The sequence below is a fragment of the Panthera leo genome, chromosome B2 (genome assembly GCF_018350215.1).
Source record: "Panthera leo isolate Ple1 chromosome B2, P.leo_Ple1_pat1.1, whole genome shotgun sequence".
NCBI classification, from domain to species: Eukaryota; Metazoa; Chordata; class Mammalia; order Carnivora; family Felidae; genus Panthera; species Panthera leo.
This window is the reverse complement of record NC_056683.1, coordinates 142,815,254-142,830,223: the sequence shown is the minus strand read 5'-3', so window position 1 is coordinate 142,830,223 and position 14,970 is coordinate 142,815,254. Positions and strand designations below refer to the sequence as shown.

Sequence of the window (14,970 nt, the reverse complement as noted above, 5' to 3'; positions counted from 1 at the left end):
TGATGGAGGGTCCTCCGGGGGCCACCAAGCAGAGCCTTCCTCTGGGAGGGAGCCTGTTGTCTTGGGGAGAGGGGATGTTAGCCTGCCCGAGGTGGAGAGGACAGCTTCACTTAGTGTTGGAACCTCCTGACCAATTTTGATCCCCTGGGAACAGTCTCTGGAGTTGTCTTTGCTCATTAGGTTGCCCACCTACGGATGGTCCTGTTGGTGGAGATGCTCTTCCTGGCTGAGTGTTCTCAAAATGTTGGCACAGTCATGGCCTCCTAGATCCCACCCACCCCCGGGGCCATGTTCAAGCAGCTGCATATTCCTCAACATTCTTCAGGAGCACAGTGCAAAGAACGTTAGAACAAAGCGACCTGAGCTCATTTCTGCACGCTTCTAGCTTGGTTTCCTGTCAGGTCTTCGGTAGAGGCTCACAGGGGGCCCAGGGAGGGAATGACGTTCTCTGTCCTGCTTGACCAGTGCTGAGAGTTCCAGGGCCAAGTGCTTGTCAGGAGTAACATGTCCCAGCTGGTGTCGAGTCGCCCTCTGGTGCTGGGATTGACCTCATCTCTCCTCCCACCTAAGGTGAGAGTGTCGTATCTCCTCAGGGTCTGCTGTTAGTTGCCTGGTGACAACAGGACAGAGCTCCGACCGGTGGCTGCAAGGACTGCCCAACATGATGTGCACAGGCGAGCGTTTCTGCGCCATGAGCAGGTTCTTCAACTGGGCTCTGCGTCCCCTGCTTCCAGATCCCCATGCGTGTGTGGTGCGGCAGGCCACGGTAAGGGACACAGTCCTTTTCTCGAGAGGTAGCCAAGAGGGGCACAAAAGAGTCCACGGACCAGCCTGGCAGGTCAGATGACAACGTCTTGAGGTACATTTCTTCAAGAGCATTTGAAATAGAAATAGTTTCCAAACACACCTATTTCCATCTTGTTTGTTTAGGAAAGTAGCTGTGGTGGTTAAATTTCACGTCAAGTTAGCCAGACTACGATTCTTGGTTGTTGTGCCAAACGTTAGCCTAGATGTTGCTGTCAGGTATTTTGCAGATGTGATTCACATCTAGGGTAAATTGACTTTAAGTAAAGAAAATTACCCTCCATAACGTGGGTGGGCTCAACCAATCAGTTGAAGGCTTCATGAGCCCAAGAACAAAACCTAAGGTTTCCGCAAGAGGGAGGATTTCTGCCTCAAGACTGTAACATGGAAACCCTGCCTGAGTTTCCAGCCTACCAGTCTGCCCTACAAATTTCAGGCTCATCAGCCCCCAAAATCGATGAGCCAATTCCTTAAAATAACTCTCTTCACATACGTATCCTCTTGGTTCTGTATCTGCGGAGAACCCTGACTAGGGCTATCTTTAAAAACACAAGGATATTGGGGTGCCTGGGAGAGAACCCGGTGGAGAACCCTGACTAGGGCTATCTTTAAAAACAGGAGGATATTGGGGCACCTGGGTGGCTCAGTCAGTTAAGCGTCCGACTTCGGCTCAGGTCATGATCTCGCGGTTTGTGCGTTCGAGCCCCGTGTCAGGCTCTGTGCTGACAGCTCAGAGCCCGGAGCCTGCTTCGGATTCTGTGTCTCCAACTCTCTCTGCCCCTTCCCCACTTGTGCTCTGTCTCTCTCTGTCTATCAAAAATAAACAAAATGTAAAAAAAAAAAAAAAATTAAAAACACAAGGATATAAAGTCAGGAGAGGGCATTTCAGTTTGGACAGTGATACAGTGAATCTGAGCAAATCTTTTGCGTGGCTGGGGCTCGGATGTCCCATTCTCACCAAGCAACATGGTTGGTAGGCAAGAAACACGGTGGGGGGGGGTGTCTGGCGAATTCTTAGCAGTTTTATAAATTTGTCTGCCACAGACACATCATTTCAGCGGTATCTAAAGGGAGGGCTTCTCCCAAAGATGATAGACCCAAGGAAATATTCTTATCGCCTACAAAATCTGAGTGGGACTGTTCTTTTTTTCTCAAATTAAATGTGTAATTTATTTTTATTCTGTTTTTTAAATTTATGTTTTATTTTAATTGAAGTAGGGTTGGCATATAATGTTATATAGCCTCAGGTGCACGGCATGGCAATCCCACGATTATATACATTGCACATTGCTCACCACAGCAAGTGTAACTACCACCTGTCAGCAGTTATTACCATACAGTTACTATATACTACGCCGAACTTTTCATCCCCATGACTTGTTACTTTATAACCAGAAGTTTGTACCCCTCAGTCCTCTTTACCTATTTTGCCCAGCCCCCCAGCCCCCTCCCCTCTGGCAACCACCAGTTTGCCCTCTGTGTTTATGAGTCTGTTTCTGTTTTTGCTGTTGCTGTTTATTTGTTTATTTTAATTTTTAGATTTTTGGGGGGGAAGGGTGCTTTTCTGATCCGCCTGGGTTCCAGGACAGAAAATGGTGATAACTATAGCAGATAATATGTCAGCCGCTTTGCAAGTGCTTTAAATGCATGTTATCTCATTGACTTAAAAAACTAGGCTTTTTTTTTTTTTTAGAGCATTTTTAAGTTTATAGAAAGACTGAGCACGAAGTATGAGTTCTCCATGTGTCACCCCGCCCCCCACAGTTTCCTGTATTATTAACATCTTGCATTAGTGTGTGGTCAGTCTGCTACAAGTGATGAGCCCATATTGATACATTATTATCAACTAAAGTCCCGAGTTTACATTAGGGTTCACTCTCCATGTCCTAAAGTTCCTTGGGTTTGGACAAATCTATATACCACAGTATCTTTTTTCTTTCTTCTTAAAAAAAATTTTTTTTAATGTTGATTTATTTTTGAGAGAGAGAGAGAGGCAGAGCATGAGTGGAGGAGAGAGAAAGGAAGACACAGAATTCGAAGCAGGCTCCAGGCTCTGAGCTGCCAGCACAGAGCCCGATGTGGGGCTCGAACTCAAACTGTGAGATCATGACCTGAGCTGAAGTTGGACACTTAACCAACTGAGCCACCCAGGTGCCCCTACCACAGTATCTTATAGAATAGTTTCTCTGTTATTATTATTTTTTAATTTATTGAGAGAGAGAGAGAGAGAGAGAGAGAGAGAGAATCCCAAGCAGGCTCCATGCTGTCAGTACAGAGCCCAGCATGGGGCTCGAACCCATGAACTATGAGATCATGATCTGACCTTAAACCAAAAGCCAGACGCCCAGGTGTCCTAGTTTCTCTGCTCTTAAAATTCCCTGTGCTGCACCTGTTCATCCCTCTCCCCATCTCGTCTACTTTCCAAACAGTATTATGAGGTGGCATTTCATGGACCCTGTAACAAGCTGAGTCTCGAGCCCTCGTCTCCTTCTCTATGGATAGAGTGACGGTTGTGTCCACTGCAAGCGTCACTGTGAGTCTTCAGGGGGTTAGTACATGCAAAAGCCTGCAAGCAAAAGCCATGATTTGAGTCTCTGTGGGATCGGACACAGACTCTGAATTATCAGACTTGTCTGTCTATGTGTCCAGAATAAGACTGTCCCCCTTCAGACTATGATTGGTTTTACCCCTTAGTGCAGGGGAGGAGCAGTCATGGCCCCAGAAGAAGCAGAAGATTCAGGATTAGTTAGTAATGGCTAGATGGAGCAGAAAGAGGGCTTCAGGACAGGCTGGCCCCGGCGGTCCCTCGTTTCCTCTCAGGACCCCACGAGGCTCAGCAGCTCAGATGGAGTGCAGCCGACCGTAGAAGGCAACCCGCCTGCGGTGGGGTGGCGGCCTCGGCGGGGGTGGGGTGGGGATGGGTGAGCAGGGAGGGGTGGGTCTGGGCTGGGCTGAGCGGGTGAATCTTGGGACTCCAGGGTCCCCGTGCTGTGTGGCTGGGAGAGTGTGTCACTCAAGACGAAGTCTGGCCCAGCCTGGCCCCGGGCAGCATGTGTGGCTGGTGCCTTTCTCCCAGCGAGAGTCCTCAACCTCAGAAGCTTCCTGGGGCCCTCTTCCCACCCGAAAGAAGCCTCGCCACTCACTGCAACCCTGGCCCCGTGGCTCTACCTCCTTGGCCGTCGCCTCCAGACCATGCCTGTCCCGTGCCATTCGTGGGCCCGCAGCTGGGTGAAGCCCCGTGCCCCCCCCCCCGCCCCCCCCCGCCCCCCACCTTTCTCGTCTTCTCAGAAGCCTCATTCTGTGTGAGGTGGTGCAGGCAGGAGTCAGGGGAGGGCTCGAGAGTTCCGTGAGGGCAGGTGTGGTGTGTCTGTTCACATTCTGCAGACTTTATACGCCACAGCGCAGAGGCCTTTCCCCGGGGCGATATGGGAGCTTCTAAAAGTCACTCGAGGGGCTTCTGAAAACGGCGTGTGCCTTCTTCGCCGCCCCAAGCCCCCAGCGGGAGATTACGATGAAGTAGGTCAGGCAGCGGGTAGGATGTCTGAGCATCTGTGTTACGAACATGCTTCCCCGTGCCACGGTGGTGCACCCAGACTGGGGCTCCCTGTTGTGGCGTCTCAGTACAGCTGTGCTGTTGCCCGGGAGGAGGGGTGTGAGGGTCCTCATGCTGCAGGGCAAGGTGTCCTGGAGGGGCCCGCGAGGGAGGAGAGTGCCCTTGTCACGTGAAGCCTTTTCCCCGTTCCAGAAACTTTGCCTTGCCTTTCCGATCCTGCCACGCTTGCTCAGGAGGCCTGGCTCACAGTGTTTGGGGATGAGGTCACGGTCAAGGAGAGAGCTGTGGGCATGGGGCTTGGGATGCCTGGCCAGACTCGGGAGGGTGGAGCAGGAGCTCACGTTGGCTCAGTTATTCCAAGAGAGTCTGCTTTCCTAAAGGAAAAAGAACCACGCAGAGGAGTCTGGCGCCCTCCTGAAGGCCTTTAACGGGCTTACTCTGACTGGGAGCACTGGCTCCCTGCCTTCTGCTCCAGCCTGGGGCCAAGAGGGCCCCCAAAGAGACGGTCTGAGGCTGGGCAGGCAGCCTCATAAAGGCGCACTCAGCAGCTGCCCCGCTGGCACTTCCCGGGGCAGATCCTGAGCCTGGGTCAGCAGATCCGGACCCCTACACCTGCGCGTGCTCCGATGTCCCGCCCGCCTGGGCCGTGGCAGGGCCCGGGGGGCGCCCTCCCCGACAGGGTGGAAGCCCCTCGAGTCTTTGTTTTCTTGCCCCATCCTCTCCTTCCCAGAGTCCCGGCCTGGCTCGTGGTTCGGGGAGCTCATGCCCAGGTCTCGACACGGTGGGCAGTTTCATCAGCTTGCTGTCAAGTTTTGGCCCGGAGCCCCTTTGTCCAGGAAATCATCTGGGCTAGGAGGTTCTTCAACAGGAACGGGGACCTGAGCTCCTCGAGGCGTGTCTTTGGCCCAGCCCTCCCCGACATGTGCCCGGCGCTGGCGTGCCTGATGCTCACAGCTGGGCTCTCTGCGGTTTCTGGTCAGGGGCCGGGTCCCGAGCCGTTGCCAATGCCTGTGAGGCAGGGGGTCCCTTTGGAGCCTTAGCTGTCTCCACTCAGGAGTCGATGTTTGCATAGGTCTGGAGCCCAGCAAGGCGAGCTTACTGGGGGACCAGGAAAAGTCCTCAGCAGAGACTCATCCTAAGAGAGGAGGGAGTGACTTGGTGACTCTTCCAGAGTCTCTTGAGCTCCTCCAGAGGGACGGACTGTACCGGCCACAGCCTGGCGTGCTACTCGCGGTGCCCTGTGGTCCGGCCGGGGGTCTAGGCCTGAGGATGTGCCCATGGTGGGCACGGAAGCCTGGGTAGGGCCATCGGGCCAGCAGCCGGGTAACATGGCACCGTGGGGACACTAGTGGCAATAAGCAGTGCCTCGGGCTGGCATCAGGTGCTTCTTTCGGTGGGGACAAGGGCGAAGAAAACCCAACAGTGCGTGTGGCACCTTATCTGGAGACTCTACCTCTCTGGGAGGCCATGAGTGACCCTTCCTTCAACTGCCCCACCCAGCGGCCGGAAAGCATGGCACACGGATGGCGGTGGACCGGCGAGGGGCCTCCCTGGGCTGTTCCAGGAGTTCAGAGCCCCCCGCCCCTCGCCGCGCTGCACGGGCTCCTACATCCCTCCCGGCCTACTAAAGGAGTCCGGCCCATTTTGAGCGGGCCCAGCACCGTGCACTGTGTCTTTGGGAAGAACATGCTATAGGCAATAACCTGTGTGCTGTGATTTGAAGAACACGAGGAAATTTGGCTGGAAACCTTTTCCACGTTGGGGTGACAGTGTCGGGAATTCTGCCCATAGACCTGCCTTGTCTTCACAGCTTGCTCGTCTCAAAGAAGTGGATGCTCCTAGATCATAGGTGTCCGTAAATTGTTCATTACTTTTTCACACGTTAACGTCTTATCTCCTCCAAGATGGTTTGAAATCCCCTACTCCTGTGCGTCGTTGGTACAATGACCTTCACTTTGTAGGTGATCATTACATTTTTTGTTCATTATGTAAAAAGCTACCTTGTGTTCGGTGGGCATAGAGGGTTAATTAGCATTATTTGAGCTGATACTTATCATATGCTAATGCACGATAGGCCACCAAATACTCCCTGAAGCACTGACTTCCAAGACCAGACATGCTGTGGTCAGCCAGAACTATATCTTGTCGGGGGTTGATCCCCCTGTATTTTCAACCCTCATGCCAGCCGTATTGCAGACATTTGAAACATTTTGTTGAATGACTATAACGCACATATGTAAGTAAATAAAATATGAAATCTCAAAGGTCCAATAAGGTAACTATTTAGTGAGTGGTTGGGTTTTAACCACAGCCACAGGAAAGACAGAAAGCAAGCAAAGAATAAATGTGAAAAATAAGGAATAATCTTGCCAAGAGCCTTCAGCATGGAGGATATGGTTTTTCCTTTCTTTAAAAAAAATTTTTTTTTACATTTATGTATTTATTTTTGAGAGACAGAGAGTGAATAGGGGAAGGGCAGAGAGAGAGGCAAACACAGATCTGAAGCAGGCTCCAGGCTCTGAGCTGTCCGCACAGAGCCCAACGCGGGGCCCGAACCCACGAACCGTGAGATCGTGACCTGAGCCAAAGTCGGAAGCTTCACCGACTGAGCCATCCAGGTGCCCCTGGTTTTTCCTTTCTGAACCCAGGAGGGTCTTTAACTCCTCCACCCACTTCGAGAGGGCTTAGCAAGCATCTTGTACTTTGTTGAGTGTGTTTGACTTGGAGACAATTCCACCTCAGTTAAGTCTTGTAGTTGATGAATTTGTGCAGTAGAAAGAACTGGGGCAAAAATAAGTTTATGAAGTGTCTGTAGTTGAGGCGAAGAGGTTTTTGTGCATTAAAGACTAAAATGTGAGCATTTGCAAGGAAGGAAGTCGAACTCTCTCTGGAGTTAGGATAGGTGCCTGAAGTTCCCATGGTCTAAAGGGAGCAGACCAGCATGGACATGAATGTGGCCTCGGGACAGAACAGAATCAGGAGGTGAAGCTGGTAGAAGATCTCAACCTTGAGCAAGATCAGGCCAGAGGGGACAGGATCCAAGCCACAGTGTGGACACATCTGTGTGCTTTGTGACATTTTGGGCATATATGCACATTTCATGTTTTTTTCATCCCTTGACATGTATCCATCGAACATTAGTGCGAGGCTAATACATGCCTTGTCTTCTGGTGAGCTCTCAGGAGATTTGGTTTTTCTTTTACAAGATCACTGTCAATTCTCAACTTCTTTTGCTCTGTATTTGGAGCAGGCACAGAAGCTCCCTCCCTGGAAAGATGATTTGTTCACCTCCCACTGACAGACACTTGAAAAACATCCAAGTTTGATCACGGGGCCAGGAGAAGACTTCAGGAGGGACAATGATGATGATGAAGTAAAGGAAGCCTGTGACACAGGCAACTGTTTTGTAACTTGCCTGAGGACATGATGCTGTTTGCGGTGACTTACTTGAAAAGGAGCTAGAGAGCGGAGATTGGGTTTGTCCAGCTCACAAACTGAAAGCAAAGCCTCAGAATCTTTTGTTCTTGCTTTCTTTCTTGAAATGATTTCTGATGTATAGAGAAGTCGCAAGAATAGTACAAAACTTCCATGGATGAGCCAGATTCCCTGACTTAACACTTCACCTTACGTGCTTTACTGCTTTCCCTTCCCCCATCTCATCTCTGTATCTCTCTGTCTCTGTCTCTCTCTACTCCTCTATCTATACACACATACAAGCCCATGGCCAGCAGCTCATTTTACTGAGGTTGTTTATTGACTGGAGGAGGTGATATGATGTGGGTCGGTGGACATGGAGGGAAAAGCTGATGGAAGTTACAGGAGGGAAGAATGTCCCTCGAAATGTACTGCTTTGCCTCTTTATTTACAAGTCTGTGTCCCTATTGAAGGAAATTACCTGACTTGTTGTTTGCCACGGACTGTAGGTTTTTCAGTTCAAGCTTGTTTGTTTTCATTGGAATGGAAATACTGTGGCAGTTTGTGGGAGTGAAGGCTATTGGTTCTTTTGAATAGATCTAAAAGAGAAGAATGTAGGGATTTTGTTTTGGGTTTTACTTTAATAAACTCAATCCTGTGGGGTTTACATCCTTGGGGTTTTTATGAGAATGGAGTTTACAGTTACTCCACTGAGAAGGTTGCTGAGCACGTGAGGAGGTGAGGAGTGGAGATGTTTGCAATGAAGCGTCATGTCTTATGACAGGCCAGTCCTGGTTATAAAGACATAAAAATAAAGACAAAGTTGAGACATGACAGTTTCTGAATACATTTTTGTATTGAGTGTAAAGCTTAATTACTTTTAGCCTGACACTTTAAGCCTCAACAAAGAGGACATGGGAAACATGATTATTATGATTTTAAACATGAAAAATCATCTTTCTAAGTGTATTTACTCTTCTGTGTGCTTTGGACATCCTCCCAGTTAATGTCAGCATGATGGATCACTCCTTTAACGTTGTTTCTCAGAGTCTCTCTTGGTTTAATGCAATTGGACCTTTCTTTTCTAGAAAAAGAAATTAAGAGTCGTTTGAATCCATATAGGAAAAGAATCACTTTTGATTTTTTTTCAGATGGAAACTATGAAACAATGAGAATGGGCTCAAGAGCCATTTGTAGATGAACTGGTTTTAGGAGGCAGGAAGAACAAGGGAGAGCAGGGGAGAGCAGGGGAGAGCAGGGGAGAGCCAAGGGCAAGTGCTGAGGGACAAGCGGCACAGAGAAGGAGTGGGGCCCAGGGAAGGAGTACAAGTTGGGTGGAAGAAGCTGCAAGTTTCTTCTTCACTAGACTTTTATCCAATATTGGACAACAGTTGCCTCTCACCCCCAGGGGCCACACCCTCATTGTATGCCAGACCAGCACCAACAACAAAACAAAAAACTAGGCACAGAAGGTACACAGTCACCTGAGAAAGAACTGTGTGAAAGAACAGTGAAAACGAGAAATAACACGCACCCCTGTAAGAATATCAGATATGGGAGTGATCAGTGAGAGACTTTATAGCAACTGTATTTACTATTTTTAAGAAGAGAAAGGATAAGTTTGAAAATTTGGCAGATTATCGGAACCCACAAAAAGTGCAAAGCAGATTTAAATGAAAACAAAATAAACTCTAGAACTTAAAAATCCAGTAACTTAGTTAAAACTCAATATATAGATTTAATGACATATTAGATAGAGTTGAAGAGAAAATTAGTAAACTGTAAGTTTAGAGGAAAATACGCAAAATGAAGCACACAAAGGCAGAAGGTAATAAGAAGACATAATACAAAGAGAGGGTACAATTAGACAGTCCAACACATGTCCAGTTGGAATTTTGGAAGGAGTAGCAGCAAGAGCCTCAAGAATAAAATAACTGCTCAAAATTATAATATTTATCAATAATAATTGATGAAAATAATTGCTGACAATTTTCCCAAGAGACATTAATATATATGTAAAAAATCCCAAGGAATCTTAGTCAGGATAAATATAAAGGATCTATCATGGTGTTGTTGTAGACAAATCCTTAAAACTGCCAGAGAGAAAAATGTTACTTTTTTTTTTTTTATGTAGGCTTCATAAGGAGCCCAGTGTGGGGCTTGAACTCATGACCCTGAGACCAAGACCTGAGCTGAGATCAAGAGTTGGACGCTTAACTGACTGAGCCCCCCAGGGACCCCAAAAGATTATTTTAAAAGGTACAGTAAATACACTGATAATTGAGTTATCAGGAGCAACGATGGAAGTAAAAAAAGATAGTGGAATATCTTCAATATACTGAAAAACCAAACACAAAGATCAAACTGCCAGTATAGACTGTCAGTAAAAATATCTTTCAAGTATGAAGATGAAATTAAGACATTCTCAGACAAAAACAGAAAGAGTTGTTACCAACAGATTGTCAATGAAGGAAACATTAAGGAGAGTTCTTTATTAGGCAAAAAGTAATCCTTGATGGAAGGTTAGAGATGCAAGAGAATAAATAAATAAATAAATAAATAAATAAATAAATATATGAGCAAATCCGAATGACATGGATTTTATAAAACAATAATAATATTTGTGGGATCCATATATATGTGTGTTTGTTATTATCTATCTATCATCCATCTATCATCTATTTTTCTATCATCCATCTATCATCTGTCTATCTATCTATCTATCTATCTATCTATCATCTATCATCCATCTATCATCTATCTATCTATCTATCTATCTATCTATCTATCATCTATCTATCTATCATCTATCATCCATCTATCATCTATCTATCTATCTATCTATCTATCTATCTATCATCTATCATCCATCTATCATCTATCTATCTATCATCTATCTATCTATCTATCTATCTATCATCTATTTCTATGTAGGATATGAAAAGCTTTAAGTTTGGAAGGGATTAAAAAGATTCTAAGGGTTCTAAGGTCCTGATACTACCCTAGAGGAGGTAAAAGTACCAATTATCAAAACACTTTGTTAAGTCCAAAACTCATGTTGTCATTTCCAAGGTAACCATTAAAAGCATACTAAAAAGTATAAAGCTTATAAATAAAGAGACTGAGAAAATGGAATGATAAAAAATAGTCAATCCAAAAGAAGGCAAGAAAAGAGAGGAAAAGAGCATGGAGTGAGTGGGACAAATAGCATATTGTAAGATAGTAGATTTAAAGTCAAATATATTGTAATTATATTCAATAAAGGTAGACTAATTACTTCAGTTAAAAGACAAAGATTTTCTGGCTTGATTACAAATTGAAGTCAAATTATATTCTGTTTTCAAGGCACAAATTAAAGCATAAGAATAAACACAGTTTGAAAATAAAAGAGTGGAACCCATTAAACTCTGTAAATAGTGGCCAAAGGAAAGCTGGTAAATCTGTATTAATATCGGACAAACTTGAACTTAAAGCAAGTTAAAAAGAAAAAAAAAAGAAAAAAAAGGAAAGAAAAAGAATTACTGGAGATTAAGAGTTACTTCTTACTGATTAGGGATTCAGCCCATCAAGAATATAAAATAACTTAGCATTTATAAGCATCTAATTATATGGCCTTAAATATTTGAAAAAAAAGTGACCAGAAGAACTCGATGGAGGTTTCGGTAAATCCACAGTCATACTGGAATTTTGTAACAGATCTCTCTCAGAACTGATAGATCAAGCAGGCAAAAAATCTATAAGTCTAGGAGAAATTTCAAAAACATGGTTAAAAACCTGACACACCAAGAGAGGTGAGAGAATATACCTAGTTTCAAGTATATATTGAATTACAAAAACTCAGCCCATAGGAGGCCACAAAGCAAGAATCAACAACTTCAAAAGGTGAGAATTACAGTGGGTGTAATGTGACCACAGTTCAAAAGCAAAAAGGTCACTAGAAGATCACCGTATGTTTAAAAATTAAGAAAAATATCTAATAATCCACAAGTCAAAAAGAACCCCAACCAAAATAGGTTTTTTAAAGAACATATTTTTCAAACACATGTGGGATGTAGTGAAAGCAATGCTTGAAGAGAAATGTTCACCTTAGAATGTTGTACTAGGAAAAGATACAGCCTGAAAAGCATTCCAGGAACTAAGTGTTTGTTTCCAGAAATTAGAAAGAGAAAAACAAAACAAATGCAAAGAGAGGAGAAGAAAGAAAACAATAAAAACAAGGGCAGAAAATGCTGAAATAAAAGCCAAGCAGAAGAGCCAAAACCAAAATTGTGTTTTTTGAAAAGATGAGTAAAATTGATATGGGCAAGGCTGATCAATTCAAAATGGAAAGAAGTCACAAAGGGCCGCTACTGGAGATGATGAGAAAGGTGGCATGGAGGCCAAGGTTTAAAGACTAAGAGGGAAGTGATGAAGGGGAAGGGGTGTGCCAGGCAGTGAGGAGAGGCTGGACCAATGGCAGTAGCTGAGGCCACCGCTGCTTTTGGTGAGGAGCACCGGGAGAGAGGGTGGCCTTCCGGAAGGGCAGGATCAGGGGCAGGCCTGGCCAGGAGGGTCTTGACTGGGCAGGGTAAACTGGGAGCTATGGGGAGCCACTGGAGGATTTTAAGGCAGGGGAGAAGTGACACAACAGATTTTCCCTGTAGGGTGATGGTTGGCGGCAACCTGGGGCACGATCAGGAGATAGGGTGGAGTGTGGGGGGGTGGGAGTGCAAGGTGGGCGGGGAGTCCAGGCAGAAAAGATGAAGGCCTGGACCAATGGAGCAGGAGGGGGAGGGGCAGATGCAAGGGGTGGGGTGAGACTTGTGTTAATAGCTTCCAAGCTGAGGACAGAGGAAACACTATTTAAGGGGTGAAGGGCTAATCACGAATCTACAAGTGGGGTGGAGTGGAAGAGAAACAACTTCCAAAAAGAAGGGCATTGCACATCGTGTGCACCCTACTGGCCATCAGGACATCACTGGTAGTGGTAGGAGACTTCAGAGAAGAGTCTGGTTTCTGTGGATCCTGAGTAAGTGGAGCCCGATGCCTGGAGCAGGGGAAGTGTGGCCGGGAGCTTGTCGAGCCATGATGGCAAGGAGAGAGCACAGTGCCTGAAGGCAGTGTGAGCTCACAGAGTTTTTAAAAGATGGGAGACGTGAGCTTTCCTTCTTTCACTCCGTGTAGTCTCCACCTGAAACATTGAAATCAATGACTCACATTCTATGACAAAGATTTTCCAGCTATCAATCCAGGCTTTCCATTTCCTCCCTCTTTTTACATATTAATGGGGAAATGTTTTTGAACCTACCCTCACAATTATTCTTTGTGTGTATGTCTGGTTACTTTATTTACCACATAAGAAGATGGGGAGACCAACGCTTTTAAGAATTTCAAAAGGCAGAGAGATCAATTTAAAGGATCACCAGAGGTGTTTCTGCCAAGGGAGTCTATGAAATGTTTAAGTCAGAAATGGCCAGTTTACATGTCAGACTGGTATTTCTCAATCCCATTTCCTCCCTGTAACATATTGTAATTGAAAGATACCCAAACAGATGTTTTCTGTTATATGGATTCAGTTCCAAAGTTTTCTTCATATGCTGCTCACAGACAAATAATCCCTAAGGACCAAGAGGAGCCAATAATCTTCATTTTTGTTATTGCATATGAAAATATTTCAGGTTGCGTAGTTAGATTAAATTTGTTTTTGAACAACATTATTATTAAAAATGGATCCTCTCACCTTCCTGTGCACATTTTAACAATTAATTCTTTTGCCTTGTGGTGAAAATTCTAATCATTCCTTTTGTGGTCGTCAAATTATTTATTCATTTGCTGTGGCACTGAGATTCTCTTTTCCTCAACCAAATTATATCCCACTGACCCATGGAGTTCCTCACAAGAAATGCTCAGATTGCCCAAGTGTGTGTTCAGGCGCACCTATTAACACAACAAGCCTTGTGTTTTCTTGTTGGACCGATGTTCCAAAAATGAAATATTTAGAATGGAAATAGTGGAAACATTGTTTTGACAAAGAGGGTTAGAAAAACCACTGTCTAACTAGACTCTATCAATATTGCTTTACATCTTAAATTGCTATATCTCAAAGTCATTCTAAGGTCAGAGCTTACCATGAACAATGGCTTGGAAAATAAGAATAGCCTTCTCTGGGGGTCCTGAACACTGACTCAAAGGATGGGAAGGAGACAGCACTGGCCATGGGGGAGGTACTGAGCAGCTCATTTGCAGTATAAACTTCCTGGGGTCTGGACCCCAGAGTGTTATCCAATAACGTCCTTTGTTATCGCCATGGTTTTTCTGCTCATCAGTAAATGAGGGCAGGAGAGATGGAGAGATGGCTGTCAAGGTGCCTTCTAGGGTTAACATTGGTTACATTAACTGTAACTCAGGCGTCTGGTTGAGAAGTTGGAGTTCCTTGCTCCTAAATACAGAGATTTCCTGTACTTTTTGCTGCTGGTGGAAGATAGGGCCAGATTTTCTGACTGAGTGGACAGGGCTCACATAACCACAAACACCATGACTGAATCTGGGAAGGAAAGGTCAGGTGTGGTGCCCAGAGGGCACCTGCAGGGTATTGAAATCCAGACTTCATTATTTGTCCATGCCTGTGTTCATTCCCTCAGCAAATGATTATGGAGTCCCTTCAAAGTGGTGGGCATTGTACTAGGCACTAGGTAGACTATGGTGGACAATATAGATACCACCTCTAGCCGCTTAAAGCTTCCAATGCTATTGGGAGGTGTTGAGTAGGCAGATGAGCTATGTCATTGAATGTTGTCATAAATTCCATGAAAGACAGGCATAAAATCCTATGGGACAGAATAGCAAAGGGACCATTGGTAATGGCGGGGGCCATTAGAGGTTAGAAGGGTGAGAGGTCAGTGAAGGCCTCTCTAGACAAATGCATTTGTCAGTTTGACGAGAGGAGAAAGAAGGGACAACAGCCCAGCAGGAGGGTAGCATATGTGAGGCTGAGAGGGGAGAAAGGCCATGATGGGATGTGAGAACCAAAGAAAGTTCATGTGATAGGTGAGGGAGGGAGGCTGGGGAAAGAGACAGCTGGTGGTGGTGGCTGGGGGCCCAAGAAAAAGCTCTTCTTTAAACCAAGGACAGTGGAATCTAGAGGGTGGTCTTAAGCAGGAGAGTGACATAATTCCACTTGTATTTAAAAAATATAATTCAGGCAGCTTGGAGAGAGGACC

At 45.7% G+C, this 14,970-nt stretch overlaps 1 long non-coding RNA gene across 1 annotated transcript; it reads right to left on the bottom strand.

Moving 5' to 3' along the window:
• Positions 1-8,089: 8,089 nt before the first annotated feature.
• Positions 8,090-14,299, bottom strand: LOC122220555. Its single transcript, XR_006202932.1, has 2 exons — positions 13,879-14,299; positions 8,090-8,562 (listed from the first exon to the last, which is right to left on the bottom strand). It is a non-coding gene; the product is annotated as an uncharacterized LOC122220555 (long non-coding RNA).
• Positions 14,300-14,970: the final 671 nt, after the last annotated feature.